Source organism: Equus przewalskii, chromosome X, assembly GCF_037783145.1.
Source record: "Equus przewalskii isolate Varuska chromosome X, EquPr2, whole genome shotgun sequence".
In the NCBI taxonomy this organism is placed as follows: Eukaryota; Metazoa; Chordata; class Mammalia; order Perissodactyla; family Equidae; genus Equus; species Equus przewalskii.
In genome coordinates this window covers 89,703,664-89,717,492 of record NC_091863.1, presented here as the reverse complement: position 1 = coordinate 89,717,492, position 13,829 = coordinate 89,703,664, and the positions used below count along the sequence as shown (strand labels likewise).

The 13,829-nt window shown below is 41.0% G+C and overlaps 1 protein-coding gene across 7 annotated transcripts in view; it reads left to right on the top strand.

Annotated features, from left to right (window-relative positions):
- DCX (doublecortin) overlaps nt 1-13,829 on the top strand; it is a 366,408-nt gene that overhangs the window by 182,895 nt on the left and 169,684 nt on the right. For 4 of the 7 annotated variants that reach the window (XM_070605127.1, XM_070605129.1, XM_070605128.1 and 1 more), the window contains one exon: nt 6,159-6,449. The exons of 2 other annotated variants lie outside the window; for them this stretch is intronic. The gene's annotated coding sequence lies outside the window, so the exon portion shown is untranslated. Of the gene's footprint in view, nt 1-6,158; nt 6,450-13,829 lie in introns of those variants that run through there. One more of the 7 variants, XM_070605132.1, reaches the window with a different exon arrangement.

Here is a 13,829-nt window from a genome sequence, read left to right as displayed (position 1 = left end):
CAAGTCAGAAAACTGTGGCTCAGAGGGATTAAATTGCTTGTTTGAGATTTTAGAATGTAATGAAGTCTGGAAATAAAACCAGGTTGGGGGTGGGGCATGGCCTAAGCTTCCAACTTCGATTTACATCTACAAATGAGACAATAGAAATAGCAACCCTGTTTGCGTGTGCATTAAAAGTGTTACTTTGTTAAACATAATCATTTAGAACAGTTCACACTTTTTGTTACTTCTTCTGTCATTTCAGCTGTCTTTGTTATACTAAGAGCCTTAGTAAAATGGAATTGAATGGAGCTTCTCTGGACCTCTGAGAGGCCCTGTCTCTGCTGCTTCAGAGTAATCACCACCTGGCCAGTAAACAATCTCTGTAGGATGCATATCTAATCTTGTCATTCGCTTATTTAAACTCCTTCAAAGACTTCCATTTTCTTTCATTTAAAGGTCCAATCCCTTAGCTTTGTCTTTAATAATCTGACCCCACCTGACTGCCTGATCCCATCTCATGCCACTTTACTTCATACGCCCTCTGAGAGCCCTGCAGAACTTCCGACTAGCTGTTCACCAAATGTGTCATGCTCCTTAGTAGCTCCATTATCTGACAATTTTGGTCCCTCTGCCTGGAATCTCTCCTCCTACATTTTCACCTGGATAACTGCCACTCCGCCTCTAGAATAGTTGTTTAAGGTGCCAGCATGGGGTAGGGATGGGGATGTGGGATTCAGTTTAAAGGCAGCAATATAATGTTTAACCACATATAGTCAAAACTACCCTTGAAAATGTACTAAAGCATCTCAAAGTGCTTGATATATGGTATTGTTTATACAACCTTGTACATAAATATGTATGTGAAAAATATGTATCATTAAGCACCAGAATCACATTCAGAGCAGTGCAGTAAAATGCTAAAGCATGAGAAGTGGGGAACTGTGATCCCATGAGGGAATCGCAAGTGTACTTCTGCCTTCTCATGATCACCTAACTGGGACTCACTGAGTTTTCCTGGTACCTGAATTATCAAAAGTGTTAGTTCTCTGTCTGTCTGTCTCTGTCTCTCTCTCTTTTCAGTGTAGATGCACCCCTGTAATGCTATCTCACTATAGCCAAGTATTCTGTGAATTTTTCCTGACTCCCTTAGACAGTATCAGCTTCATAGAACTCTACTCATATCTTACTATAGCATCCATCAGGTCTTGTCATAATTGTCTAAGTATCTGTTCTCCCAAATAGACTGTGAACTCCTCCAGAGTATGACCCATGTCATCTTTATTATTCTACCCATAGCACCTAGGACCGTTCTTAGCAAAGATAAGACCAGTGCTTTTCAAAGCGTATTTCGTGGATCAGCATCAGAATTACCTAGGGCACCTCTTAAAACGCAAATTCATGAAAGAGAACAACAATTTTAATTTACTTTTTATTTAAGGTTCTGATTCAGCACTTCTCGGGGTGGATCCAGGAATCTCTACTTTCAAGGCTTTTCCCAGGTGCTATTTCTCAGTTGATACAAATGTAAATGTGGCCTCTTTTCTGATGCCTTCTCCATCTACTCCCCTCTCCCTCATAGATGTAAGCACTTCTGTTGCTGTGGGATGAGATATGGGAAGGCATCCGAACTGAGATGCAGGGCCGCGTTGCTGGCACCAAGAGGGGACGGATGGGAAGGATTTGGAAGGATGGCTTGAATTTTCACAGAGGTTTTGCACACGGGTCTGTGCACTTGAGTTGACGTTGCCACAAAAGTTGTAAAGTGATCATTACCGTTGATTCTTCAGGACTCATTCCATCTCTTTTCCATTGAATTGCAGCAAGGCAAGTTGGGAAATTGATCTCAGCTCAAAGAGTAGGCCTGATTAGTCTGAGAATAAACCCATCCCTTTTGCCAGTTATGATTCAGACATTCAACCTGCCTGAAATTCAAATAAAGGTTTATTGAGGTCTTTTGGGAAACTTTGTCCCTGCTTTTAAGAGATAGGCTCTTCCCCTGGTTGTGCAAGAAAACATGTGGCTCTGATTGCTGTTGATGACTTTCTTATGCCCATAAGGAGAATCTAGCCTTAGAGAGCTGCTGATTTCTGGATAACAGACTACAGTGATGGAAAGAATCTGGGTCTTTGCTGGCATTTTAGAAAACTGTGGTAAAATATACAGAACATAAAACTTACCATCGTAACCACTGTTAAGTGTACAGCTCAGTGGCATTACGTACATTCATATTGTTGTGCAACTGTCAAAACCGTCCATCTCCAGGACCTTTTCATCTTCCTCAACTGAAACTCTATACCAGTTAAACACTAACTCTCCCATTCTCCCTCCCTCTAGCCCCTGGCAACCACCATTCTACTTTCCGTCTCTATGAATTTGACTCCTTTAGGAACCTCATATAAGAAAAATGGTAAATATTTGCCCTTTTGTGACTGGCTTATTTCACTTAGCAAAATGTCTTCAAGGTTGATCCATGTAGTAGCATGTGTAAAAATTTCCTTCCTTTTTAATGTGAATACTATTCCATTGTATGTAGGTACCACGTTTTGTTCATCTATTCCTCTGTCTATGGATACTTGGGCTGTTTCCACCTTTGGGCTACTGTAAATAATGTTGCTATAAACACAGATGGACAAATATCTGTTCAAGTCTCTGCTTTCAATTCTTTTGGGGACGTACGCAGAAGCAGAATTGCTGGATCACATGGTAGTTCTATGTTTAAATTTTTGAGGAATCACCATACTGTTTTCCATAGCAGCTGCACCATTTCACACTCCTACCAACAAAGTATGAGGGTTCTATTTTCTCCACATCCTTCCCAATACTGGTTACTTTCTGGTTTTTCGCTTTTTTCTTTTTAATAATAGCCACCCAAATGGATGTGAAGTGGTATCTCACTGTGGTTTTGATTTGCATTTCCCTAATTGCTAGTGATGTTGAGCATTTTTTTCATGTGCTTATTGGCCATTCGTATATCTTCCTTGGATAAATGTCTATTCAAGTCCTTTGCCCCTGTTTTAATCAGGTGGTTTGATTTTTTATTGTTGAGTTGTACTTGATGACGCTCTTAAGCTGCTAGATCAACCAACCCTGAAGTCTTCCCTGACTTTGTACTCCAAGTTATATAATCTAGTAAACTACCTGTGGTAGACAGAATAATGGCCCATCAAAGATATCTGTGTTCTAATCTCTGAAATCTTTGAATATGTTCCCTTACATGGCAAAAGGAACTTTGAAGATGTGATTAAATTAAGGATCTTGAGATGGGAAGATTATCATGGATTATCCAGGTAAACCCAATCACAAAGGTCCTTATAACAGGGAGGCAGCAGGGTCAGAGTCAGAGAATGAGATGTAACAATGAAAGCAAAGGTCAGAGTGACGTGGGGCCATGAGCCAAGGAATGTAGGCAGCCTCTACAAGCTGAAAAAAGGTAAGGAAAGAATTTTCCCCTAGACCTCCAGAAGGAATACAGCTCTGCTAAAACTTTAATTTTTGTTCTGCAAGACCCATTTCAGACTTCCGACCTCCACAATTGTAAGATAATGCATTTGTGTTATTTCAAGCCTCTAAGTTTGTGGTAATTTGTTATAGCAGCAATTGGAAACTAATAAATACCTTTTGGTTTAAGTCAGAGCAGGCTCAGGGTTGGTCGATTCAGCAGTTTAAAAGTGTCATTAAGTACAACTCAACAATAAAAAACCAGACCTCTTGATTAAAAAAGGAGCAAAGTTTATTCATTATTTACAACCAAGAGTATCTTAATTGATACACCAGGTCAACCAACAATAAAACAGCCAATAGCAGCCAATTTTCTTTCAGTGAATTCTAGCTATATAGCAACCATTTTTAGGGAGGTTGATAAAGGCAGTCATTGCATGATGGGGAACTGACTAGGAAAAGAAATCTAATGTGCATTATGGTTAGAGAACAACTGAAATCACACTCAAATGTTTGATTAATGAATGAATGACATTTTTTGGTTTAGTTTGATTATTGGTGTTTATAATTCCCTCCCTGGTTTAACGACTGTGGTACTGACCTGTAGGGGCTGTGTATTCCTCACCAGACTTTGGCTTAGCATGTGTATTTGAGGGTGAATATGTATAGGACTTGATTGTTGCCCCAGAGGCTTGTCTTATAAACTTAGACTCTTGCAAACTCTATTTTGCCTCCCTCAGGGACCTTTTCCTTCCTTGTTATTTGTTGTTAAATCACTAGGCTGAGCTAAGTACCCAAACAACAGATCTTTCTCATCATGTCCCAGAGGAAAAAAGCCTAGTCCACTTACCTTGGACCCAAAGTTCCCAAATCACTAATGAAGCATACAATGTGTAGGTCTTGATTCCACCTTAGATGGGCAGAAATTCTTGCCTTAAAACAAACCAACCAAAAAGCCAAAACAGACAGGCTTGTTTCTCTTCCTCTCCTGATGTCTAGAGTTCATGTTAAAACTGCGTTTCCTGTCTTTACTCTCAGATGAGAGTGTAGAGAATTACAGAGCAGTGCTGAAAAGATTGTTAAAGACCCTGCAGATTACTTTGAAGGGAGAAGAACACTTTATGGAAAACGTATAAGCAAATCCTGTGCCTGGAAGTAAAGCTCTTTCCTGGAATAAAATTTTCCATTTATCAGGTATCTGTTTCCCCATGACGAGCTCCAAACAACTGGAGACACGATCATTTTTCTTTCTAGGCTAGCTAATGATCTAAGTTGTGGATTCTTCAGACACTTGGCTTCTCTGCAATCTCCCCAAGCTGCTAGATTTTTGGACTTTTCATAGTAGGTCAGCAGCCCCACTAGAGCTAAAATATTGTCCTTGACAACTGCCACTCAGAATTCAAGGATCATAAGAAACTGGGTATTTCTGTGAAAACAGATTTCCAATGAATTTTTTGACTCCAAGCTTCAGGGCTCAGGAGATGAAGCAGCCTGTGCAGGTGGATCTGCCTCATGTCATGTTCTTCACAAACTAACTTCAGGTGCAGAACTTAACTTTCACCTTGCGCTTTGGAGGAAGACAAGCTTGGGTTCAAGTCTTAGCTCTCTCTCAATACTAGCTGGAGGTAATTTTGAGGTTGTTTAGCCACTCCCAGCTACAATTTCATTATCTGTGAGATGGAGATAATAGTATTCACCTCGCAGGGTTGTTGTGAGCATTATATGAGATCACATGTATACACATGCTCAGTAAATGTTAAGGAATTGGAAAGGAATAAGGGAATTGGAAAGTGTTGTAGCTACTTGGGAGCCAAGTTCTTGCCCTATGAGTCTCTAGACTTCCCTGACAAAATCATAATTCCTGACTGGAACTCTACAATAAACTCTTGGTAAACAGCTCTGGAATTGTAGTTGAAATTCTACAACCAGAGAACCCAAATCTTGCTCTATGGTGTTTTACCATCGCATTGGTTTTTTTTTAGTTCTGCTAATTGTGACTTAAGATAAATTATTTTAGGGAGCAAGCAGCTTCTCTGCAGCAAAGTGAGTATTAAGTTTAACAGGCTTCAGGTTACTGTTTAATGTAGAGAATCACTAATCCTACTGACCAATTTGGTCAAACACATTCCATTCCAATTGTGTTATCTCTCATCCCAATGACCCCCAGGGCTAACTCAACCTGCTGGCTGAACAGGTGGCCCCTTCCTTTCCCACTTCTCCACATGTTGTGTTGTATTACATTCTTCTCATGGGAATATTAACGTTCAAGGGGAATATGAATCTATCCCTGCTTGAACTACAGACTATAAAGTAAGGTTGAAGTCTGTTACTTTCTACTTCCAGACTGGTACATTAATATCAGTTTCTTAATCCAAAAGAGGTACATGTGGTCATCTAAATGATCAACATGACCTCTACGAGTGCCTAATGTACACCTTAGAAATGACATTGAGGGGAAAAGGAATTGGTCTTCTTATCATCACTCAATAGGAGGGTACAAGGGACCTTAACTCAATATCAGATCTCACCACCTGTGCCTTTCAAGCATCACTTTTCCTCAATTTGGTAGTTAGAAAGGAATATATATACGTATATGTGGCTCAGGTGAATCAAAAGAATACCAAAGAAAGAAACCCATAAAAACTCCTATTTTGGATATCGTTTTGAGTGTTTGTAACAGAAACCCAAACTGACAATGGCTTAAACAAATAGAAGTTTATTTCTTTCTCACATTGCAGTCTGGAGGTAGGCAGTCCGGGCTGCATGGCTACATGACAACTCTGCTGCGTGAGGTTGTCCGGGGATCCAGACTCCTATCCTGTGGCTCAACCAATCCTAGGGTATGTCGCTTTTCCACGTGGCTTAAAATGGCTCTCCACAATGCCTAAGAACCAAATAGCAGGAAGAAGGAAGTAGGAGAAGGAGGAGATGCCGTCTGCCTTTAAGAGTTTGAAGAGGAGGTTCTTCAGGTCTCTTCTAGCCACATCCCGTTGTCAACAGCTTAATCACATGACCACAACTGGCTGAAGGTAAGCCTGAGGAATGTACTCTTAAGCTTAGTGGCCATATGGCCAACTAATAATCCTTATTTATTTATTTTTTTTTTTTATTGAGTTATTGATAGGTTACAATCTTGTGAAATTTCAATTGTACATTAATGTTTGTCAGTCATGTTGTAGGTGCACCACTTCACCCTTTGTGCCCACCCCCCACCCCACCTTTCCCCTGGTATCCACTCAACTGTTCTTGGTCCATAGTTTTAAATTAATAATCCTTTTACTTTGGAAGAAGGGGAGAATAGATATAATGGAACAAGGAACAGTCTAAAATTTATTCATGCCTTTGAGTTTTTGGGAGAAAAGTATTAACCTGCGTGCCTTCTGACCATAAACACCCCCAGGCAGCATTTATGACCATAAACACACCTAGATAGTATTTATAGCCACTAAGGCAGGTCTGTTCCAATGAGATTCTTCCAGTTGTGAAATCTTTTCATACTGATGGGTAAGTAGCTACTCCTCTAAGACCCCCACTCATCCCCCTGGCTGGCCCATCCCCTCCTGCCCTGCACTATACTCTCCATGATCCAGCAACTAAAGGGTTGAGGCCTGGCTCAACAAGGGGCTTTGAGGACCCTATTCCTATTCATTCTAATTGATTACTGCGGGCCAATACAGCTGGTAACCTATCTTGACTCTCACTCCTGCACTTAGATGGAAGGGCTGCTCCAGCAGGAAGTTAACTCAGGATTTTTCAGTTGCTTGATCATGCACAACTGAGACCTGGTCATGGCTGACACTGTGTCTTGGTTTCTCTATCTCTAAAATGTGAGAGATACCTTTTGTAATTAAGTCAGGAAGCTGGCAAGGAAAGGAACCAGTGACATCATTAATCAGATATAAAGATATAATAATAAGGAGTGACATCCTGACCCTAGTCAAAGGGAAATTTAAGAGAGACCATTCCATAAAGAGAACTGGAGGAGCCATTGAATAAGGTTTAAAAAGACAGGTTCTGGGCTAGGACTGGCAGAAGGAAGAGATCATCTCCTGCAAGAAAATATAATGAAAAAGAGAGCAAGGCTAGATAGAGTCTCCAAGCAGCAATACTGGTATCTTAAAAGAAGAAATTATAAATAAGCACATTTCCCTCACCCAGCCAGAGAGAGGCTTGCTGATTGGCCTCCTCTCTGTTATTTCCCGGAGGAACACCAAACACACAGTATGTGTGGAGTCTCAAAATAATGTCATAAAGCTAATCACACCCCAAAGCGCACTTTGCCCCATCAATATTCAGTCTGCCTTTGCATTCCCAAAGAAGCACAATAAGAAAACCAGGCTCAGGCAAGTTCCTTAGCCACCCTGAGCCTTGATGATTTTTATGTGTAAAAGAAGCGTAATTCTTTATTTTTTAAAGATTCCACTTTTTCCTTTTTCTCCCCAAAGCCCCACGTACATAGCTGTATATCCTTAGTTGTGGGTCCTTCTAGTTGTGGCATGTGGGATGCCACCTCAGCATGGCTTGATGAGCGGTGCCATGTCTGCACCTAGGATCCAAACCAGCGAAATCCTGGCCTGCCACAGTGGAGCACGTGAACTTAACCACTCAGCCACGGGGCCGGCCCCAAAAGATGGATAATTCTATTTACCTTTCATGGTGGTTGTGAGGTTTAAATGAGAAAATGCACATATGTATCCTGTAGCCCTGGTAAATGGTAGGTGCTCAGAAATTTTCAGTTTCCTCTTCCTCAGTTCCTGGACATTTCTAGGTCACTGGTTGTTATGAAGAATAAAAATTTAAGCTCAGCACAGACCTCCTAACTAACTTCATTGTCAGTCTTTCCAAAAGGCAGCATTAAAATTAGCAGGGTGTCTGCCCTGTAAAACCCAACCCTGGATCATGCCACCATATTCGTAATCTCTGCTTTTTCCCCAGGACTGTAGACCTCTGCTAGAGACAACCACACCAGCATGCTCATTGGTGCCACATGATTTACAAATTCACCTGAATCTTCAACATGGAATCACCTTTTGATCTGTCCCACCTCCTCATCAGTCTCTTTCGTTCTCCACACCCTTTCAACCTTTGAGTCTTTGTTAGTCTCTGCTCACCGCCAGCCTCTCTTCATCACAGACCATCTCCTTTCTGAGTCACTAAGAAAACAGATACTGCTTACAAGTTTATCTGTATCAGCACTCCTCCTTTATCTCTTTGCATCCTGATTTGGCAGAAGAGGAGTCCTGCCTCCTGCCCAAACTTAATCATCCCATCCGTTTTATACTCTGAGGACCATGTCCCATCTCTTATCCCTTCTGTCTCTTGTATTTTCAGCCACTGCCTCTCCAGTAGCTCTTTCTCATCAGCCTTTTAAACGTATTCAAATATCTACTATCTTTTTTTAAGTTGAGGTATAATTGACATATAACATTATGTTAGTTTCATATGTACAACATAATGATTCGATATTTGCATATATTACAAAATGATCACCACAATGTCTAGGTAACATCTGTCACCACATATAGTTACAAATTTTATTTTCCTGTGATGAGAACTTTTAAGACCTACTGTCTTAGCAACTTTTGAATACGCAATACAGTATTATTAACTATATTCACCATGCTGTACATTACATCCCCAGGGCTTATTTACTTTTTAACTGGAAGTTTGTACCTTTTGACCACCTTCTCCCATTTTGCACACTCTTCCACTCAGCACCTCTGGCAACCACCAAACTGTTCTCTATATCTATGAGCTTCTTTTCTTAGATTCCACATATGGGTGAGATCATACAGTATTTGTCTTTGTCTGACATTTCACTTAGCATAATGCCTTCAAGGTTTATGTCATCACAAATGGCAAGATTTTCTTCTTTTCTACTATTTTTTAAAAAAAACTTCAATCAGAGCCAGCCCCCACGGCCTAGTGGTTAAAGTTTGGTGTGCTCCACTTTGGTGGCCCAGTTTGGCTCCTGGGTGTGGAACCACATCACTCATCTGTCAGTAGCCATGCTGCGGCAGTGGCTCACATAGGAGAACTAGAAGAACCTGCAACTAGAATATACAACTATGGACTGGGGCTTTGGGGAGGGAAACAAAAGAGAGAGAGAGGAAGATTGGCAACTGATTTTAGCTAGGGAAAATCTTTCCCAGAAAAAAAAGCCTTCAATCAAAGTTGACACTTTGTTCCACTGTAGCCCCTATGTTTTCTTTTCTTTACAGATAAGCTTCCTGAAAGAAGCTCCAATTCATCCCTCAGCTATTTTCCCTTCTGCTCCCATTATGCCACTTTCCAAAATCACCAATGGCTTCCTTGTGTTTGATCCAAAGAACAGTTTTATTTTTTTCATTTATTTATTTATTCTTTCTCTGCCTTGTGATAATAAAAGGAATAGAAAAGTAGATACTATTATTATCTTTATTTTATGGATGAGAACATTAAGGCTTAGCAAGGTTAAGAAACTTACCCAGAGTCTAGTAGGTATTCAAGGTAACACCAGAATTTGAACCTAGGTCTATCTCCTAGTTTTCCTACACCTCAGAGATCACTATTTCTCAGTCTCCTTTGCAGGTTACTCTTCATCATTGGAGAGTCCAAGACCTTAATCCTCAGACCTATGTCTATCTATACTTACTCTCTTAGTCATCTATTCCAATCTCATGACTTTAAATATTGTGGTGAATCATCTGCAAAGATGGTCAACAATTCCTCCCATCATTGCATGTGCACATTGTCTCTCCTATGAGGAGGTGGAGTCTATTTCTCCTCCTCCTTGAATCTAGGCTGGCCTTGTAACTTGTTTTGACCCACAGAGTGGATGAAATTGGAACGTGAAAATTCTGGCCCAGTCCTTAAGAGGCCTAGCAGCTTCTGCTTTTGCTTTCTTGGAAGCCAACTTCCATGAATGAAGTTTGTGCTACATGAGTAAATGATAAGTGACCATGCGGCAAGAGAGAGGCCGCACGGAGGAGAATTAAGGAGCCTCAGATAACAGTCAGCACCAACGACTCAGACATGGATGTGCCAGCAGCCCCTGAGATCCCAGATAATTGCAGCCACATGAGTCATGAGAAACCCACAGAATCACGAGAAATAATAATTCACTGTTGTTTTAAGCTACTAAGTTTTGGGATGTCTTTAAACACAGCATTAGATAAGAAAACAAATGACATCAACATGCTGATGACTCCAATTTATATCTCCAGCTCCAACATTTCCCCTGAACTTTAGATTCATGTATCTGACTGTTCCCTGGATGATTAAGAGGCATCTAACAGGCCTAACACAGACTCTTTTTTGGTAACAGCTTTATTCAAGTATAATTCACATACCATACAATTCACTCATTTAAAGTATATAATTCAATGTTTGTAAATATATTCACAGAGGTATAGCACAGACCTTTGATTTCCACCTCACCACTCAAAAAACCCTACCCCCTTTCTTACTGATCTCGCCAACTGTTTTTAAGCCCTAAACCTGGGAATCATCATTGGTTTACCTCTTACTCCTCATTGGATCCGTTGGCAAGTTCTGACAGCTTCATCTTTAAAACATATCACAAACCTAACTGCCTCCTTTCATTTCCACCACTCCCATCTTAGTCAAGTCATCTCTTCTTGCCAGGTCTACTGTAATAGCCTCCTAACTGGCTTCCCTAACTCCCCGGCCAACTGGACATCCACTCAGATGACCCTCAGTCAATTCTCTACAAAGCAGAGTGCTGATTAAAAAACATAGATCAGGGGCTGGCCCCGTGGCCAAGTGGTTAAGTTCACGCGCTCCGCTGCAGGCGGCCCAGTGTTTCGTTGGTTCGAATCCTGGGCGCGGACATGGCACTGCTCATCAAACCACACTGAGGCAGCGTCCCACATGCCACAACTAGAAAGACCCACAACAAAGAATATACAACTATGTACCGGGGGGCTTTGGGGAGAAAAAGGAAAAAAATAAAATCTTTAAAAAAAAAAAAACATAGATCATATCACTCCCCTACCGAAAAACTTTAATGACTTCCCACCACAGAATAGAATCCAAACTGCTTACCATGGCCTACGAGACCGCTGTTTATGTCTGACTATATCTCCCACCACTTCCTTCTTTGCTTACTCTGCTCTAGACGTATTGGTTTTCTTTCTGTTCCTCCAAACCACTGAACTCATTCCTGCCTCAGGGCCTTTTCACTACTATTCCCTCCACTGGGAATGATTTTCTCAAACTGTCATACGGTTTACTTCCTTCCTTAATTAGGCTTCTGCCAAAATGTCACCTTCTCAGAAAGGCATTCTGTGACCGTGCTACCTAAAATAGGAGCTCCCCTGCCCCCTCCAAGCAGAAGTCACTTTTGATGGCCTTACTCTGATTTATATTTTTTTTCCGGCACTTATCACTACCTGACATTATGTCCTACATTTAGTTGTCTGTGTGCTTTTGTTTGTTTCCCTTATAGTGGCAACTGTGCAAATGCTCTTCTCAGATCTTTAAGAGAACCTCTTGCAGGAAGCATAATTGAAAGCCCCAGCTTATATCACTCTGGATACAACACCGCATTGGCACCAAAGCCACACTCCTCCCAGGCTTCTCCTAGCCAATGATTGAGCATGATGGGTGTACGAGAGCTGTCCCATTCCTGAGGAATGCAGGACTCCTCTAATGAGTAAACTTTGCCTTGGAGAGTCCCCATTGACCTGGCCAAAACTTTCTTAGAACTGTGCTACCATCTGAGAGTCTTTCTACCCAAGCCTCCTTTCCCTCTCTCCTTCCACAGAGGTCAGACCTACATTGGAGTCTGAAGACTCTCTCTGCTTACTCCTCCTCCCTCCCCTTTATCCTTCACAGGCATTTCCTCTAATAAATGTCTTATACACCTTGGCATCTGCTTCTTGAAAGATCCAAACTGATCCACCTATGATGTACCCCAGTGAAGGGTCATGGAGATACTCCTAGAATCACAGGGTCAACAGAGGCCTGGAAGTTGGACAAAGCCACTGAGAGTGGGGACCTCAATGTCTAGAGGCAATGGTGTAATTAGCAGGCAGCAGCAGTGGATGCTATTTCATGTCTAAAGGGCAAATGGAACCACTTGCATGCAGTATATATGCCAGTCTAGAAACAAGATCAGACCAGCTATCTCGCAGCAAAGACCAGCAGAAGCAAGTAGAGAGGGATGGCACTGAGAACTGGCTATCCATACTTCAATTTCTAGGAGAATCTGTAAACTTTCCCCTGTACTACCTGTATCCCACTTGTGTGGGAGCTTCTGAACAAGATTAGACCAGTTACAGTAAATAAGGAAAAAAAAATATATATATATATATTGTGTGTGTGAGGAAGATTGGCCCTGAGCTAACATCTGTGCCAGTCTTCCTCTGTTTTGTATATAGGATGCCACCACAACATGGTTTGATGAGCAGTGTATAGGTCCGCATTTGGGATCCAAACCTGCAAAGCCCAGGCTGCTGAAGCAGAGCGCTTGAACTTAACCACTATGCCACCAGGCTGGCCCCAGGAAGCCATATCTTTTGTACATCTGTATATAGCATACAGATTCTTCACCATACAGAAAAAGAGGACATTGACATCTTTAGTTTTAACTAAACCATTCAAAGCCTCTTTATGGTCCAAGCTTCTTTATTGCCTTTGAGTCAACTTTCAAGCCAGTAAATTGGAACAGATGAGTTGAAAGATCTGGCTTTAGTCTTATCCTTACTTTTTACTACCTTTTGGGCCTGAAAAACTTGCTAGCCTCTCAGAGCTTTTTTCCTCATCCATAAAATAGGATAATCTATTCCCTGTGCAGATCACATGATTATGGTGAGGACAAATCATATATTTAAAAACCCATGTGCAAATTTATCTTATTAATTTTACAAAATATTATACAAGTATAAGATTGTTTTTAAAGATCTATTACAGCTTATCCATTCTTCAGACTGCTTTTTTTTATTGTTTACCTTTTATATAATGATGCCCTCTGCTGTTCTCTTGTATATCTTTACTTCAGACCATACAAGAGACTTGATCCGTATCATCATTCTATCCAAGACAGTTAGAGTGGAAATACCTGGAAATCACTTAGTCTCATTTTGAAGATGAGAGCAAAGCACAGACATAATAGGGAAGTGCCTAAAATCAGTCAAACCAGGACCATAACCCAGACTTCTAGACTCTAAGTTCAGGGCCCTCTAGTCAGAATGGCAATATAGAAGTAAAAAAAAAAAATACTATTGAGTTTGACTTAAATGTCCAAATAAACTTTATTACCTTGCTCTTCCTCCGAAATTCAAAATCAACATTAAAAGAGTTATTGGTGGCATCTACCCAGTCGCCCAAGACAGAAACCTCAAAGTCAGTATTAATTCTGTCCTCTCCTTTATCCACTGCATAAAATATGTTATGTGGTCTCCTTA